This window comes from Mus caroli, chromosome 11 (genome assembly GCF_900094665.2).
Source record: "Mus caroli chromosome 11, CAROLI_EIJ_v1.1, whole genome shotgun sequence".
Taxonomy (NCBI): Eukaryota; Metazoa; Chordata; class Mammalia; order Rodentia; family Muridae; genus Mus; species Mus caroli.
The window spans coordinates 110,501,282-110,504,525 of record NC_034580.1 but is presented as its reverse complement, the minus strand read 5'-3'; the positions used below and the strand labels follow the sequence as shown (position 1 = coordinate 110,504,525).

Genomic DNA, 3,244 nt, shown 5'->3' with positions numbered 1-3,244 from the left:
CCTCCCCTCCTCCTCCTCCTCCTCCTTCTTTTTTAAATGTAGACTTTAATAAGTGTACAGGTCAGCTTGTGGGGCAGCTGACCAAGATACATAACGTAGGAAATACAAGTGACCACCTGGAGTTTCTATACTTCATTCTGCTTACAGAATATTTATTAAGGCTGTTTAATATATGACTTTCATTTGACTTTGTGGAAGTCCTCGATTGCAAAGCGAATCCTTCTGTCTGGTGACAAGCAGCAGCCACGACGATCACTCTGGACCCCCACGCTGGATAAACTCCATTTCCTCTTGAGACACAGGTTTCCTTCTGTATTTCTGAGGTAATGATTTTATCATTTCTGCAGTGTCTGGTGGCCCCTGGCACATCAGTAAATCGTACTTCCTTTAGGATGCTATGAAATGAGAGAGGAGTGGGAGGGGAGGAAGCACAGCAGACCCCAGAGCTTCTGAGGCACTGAGTTTAGGTTTGTCTCTTCTGTTAGGGAACTTTATTAATGGAGCATGTGGTTTCACTACCTGCACAACCCTGGTGGCGGAAGCCATCTTGCTGCCCATCGTGACCCCTGAGCAGGGGCGGTGGAACTTTCTGTAGGCAGCTCTTGGATATGATGCTTACGTATACAGTAGGCGCTTAATGCTGACTTTGGGGGACTCTCAAGCTGGATGTGACCTTTGAAAGCACTCATTATGAGAAGGGACAGGAAGAGGAAAAAAACAAACAGGGAGCTAAAAGAAGAGAGACTCAGGTCAGGTACTCCAAGCAGTCCCCAGCACATAGTAGGTGCACAACATATATAAGTGATAACTGGCGCCCGTGCTCCTTCCTGCTGCACCAGTCAGGAGGTGGGTAAGAAAGATGAGCTGCACCTACCATTGACAGCCGCCCTGGGGAGACAGATGCTGGCCCACTTGAGTTGCATGATTTAAGAGAGCGTAGACAAAGAGTAAAACCATGAAGGCTCATTTGTTCAAGGACCAAGGTCTTCTCCAGCTCCCCAAGGGGAACAGAAAACAACAAATAACAAGATACACTGGCATACAGGGCAAAGTATGGTGTGCAGAGGGAGGGTGTCTCAGGCTCCCAGGGGGAATCTCAGTGTCGGGATCTGACTTCAGACTCAGACAAGAAGCAGCTGGGAGAGATCTGTACCATAGCTTCCCTAGGACTCTCAAACATGCACACGATAGGAGCTGCCAAAGGGGGATCCTGCAGGAGAGGGGGACTCTCCTCTGGCCAGAACGGGATCCACATTACCTGTCAGGGCTACCGTGTCTGTGAAGCCTGGAGGGCGGGGGAGCTAAAGCATCCCAGGTGGCAAGCTGAGGTACCATGAAGAGACAGAAGACACTGGTCTGGGAGGGGGCTTGTAGGCAGGGCTGATGGAGGTTGGAGCTGGGCTTAAGTCTGGTCTAGGGACTATCTTCTGGTCTTACGCTTTTCTTGCTTTCATCTACCCGCTGGCCTTGGGGCTGTCTCTGGCAGGGTCTGTGGCAGAGCAAACAGGGTCGGAGAGGTACCCTCTCCCTTCCCTTCCCCTCCAATGGTAACCCTGAAGACCCATCCATTTGGGTTTCTCTCTTCAGTGGTCAGAGGCACCAGAATGAGGCAGAGACCTGGCACTCTGCTCACAGGCAGGCAGAGAGGTAGTGTCAGGATACAGCGTGCTCTAGAGGAGCTGAGAAGTCAGCCTGGCATCTGACTCGGACAAATGGTTGATGGACGGGCTCCCAATGTTAGCCTAGAGTTGAGAGAACTTGGGGTTCTCTGGGAATGAAAGTTCTGTGGCTTCAAAACAGATTCCCTCTCATGCTAGAGTAATCTCTTGAGCTCTGGGTTTCTGTGTCTAAGGCTGTCTTTTGGGGGGCTAGGGCGACGGGGGATGAGGGGACAGATAGGATGGGAGGCAGGTTACCAGCCATTCTGGCTTCCTCTCTGGCTGTCTGGGATGTGGGTGCAGTGTCCACTTGTGACCACACGGGGGTGCTGAGACTGGAGACTGAACGGCAAGGAACCTGCCTTCTGGTTTAAATCCCAAATCTCAGGCTTATAAATTGTGGATACGATTGGTGTAGTATTTCATACCTACAGGAGTGCTTTCTTAGTTCCCGACGCACTTGGTCTCCAGGAAGCCCCCAAGGGGACCATGCCTTCTGCTGCCAGCATAGCTGGCCTTTAAACCTGTCCTCTGGGAGCTGTCCATAAACCTCCCAGAGGCTCAGCGCAGGGAGAGCCTGGGGTTCTACATAGCTATCTGGAAGAGTGGATAGGAGAGACGGAGGAGAGAGGAGTTGTGCTTTTTTGAAATCTAAGGTGGGAAGTCTAAATGAGGTCTGGGTAGAATCTTCAAGCCCCCACAGAATCTTCAAGACTCATAAATGGTCATGAAAAGGATGACACACAACCAAGTGTCACAAAGCATGGCTGATCAGACAGTAATGATGTCTCTTGAACTCTTCCTCCCCCTCCCCCCCTCCTCCTCAGATAGCGGCTCTTGCAGCCCAGGTTGTCCTATGTAGCAGAGGGTGACCTTCTCATCCTCCCACCTACACCTCCTGAGAACTGGGACAAACCAACCACACCATACTGGGTTTATGCAGCGCTGGGGATTGAACCCAGGTCTGTATGCATTCGAAGCAAGCACTCTACCAGTTGAGCCACATCCTTGGCCAGGAACTCAGCATGACTGATGGTCTTTTCCAGACCGGATCCTTGCCTCAGGCTGGGGCTGAGGCTCTGTAGAATGCTGTGAAATTCGGGTCGCATCCTGGTTTTTCTGCACTTGAGGCTCTATCTCCACAGTCCTGGAGAATAAAAACGCCCATGCCCATGGCTAGATGTCCCTGCACAGTTGGAAGTCCCCTGGGCTAGCAGAACAAAGCCAAATAAATATTTCCGTTGTTATTTTCATAACAGGGTGTTATACTCCATCCTGGCCCACTCACCCCCACCTTTTGCTCCTGGGGCTGGGATCCAGAGCCACACACGTACGAGGCAGACACTGCTCCTGAGCTCTGTTAGTGATCCCCAGTCCCAGAGCCCAGACCACTGATATCTCTTCGCTTTGTGTTTCAATCAGGATCTGGTTTTATATCCCTAACTTAACCTGGTATTTCCTATGTAATTCAAACTGATTCTCAAACCCACAGCGATCCTCCTGCCTTAGCATCGTGGGTGCTGGAATAACCACCGTGCCTGACTTCAAGCCAGGTCTTTGCACCCCACACACTTTATTATATTTAT

At 50.8% G+C, this 3,244-nt stretch overlaps 1 pseudogene; it reads right to left on the bottom strand.

The window, feature by feature from the left end:
- Positions 1-162: 162 nt before the first annotated feature.
- LOC110306235 lies at positions 163-558 on the bottom strand (annotated as a pseudogene).
- Positions 559-3,244: the final 2,686 nt, after the last annotated feature.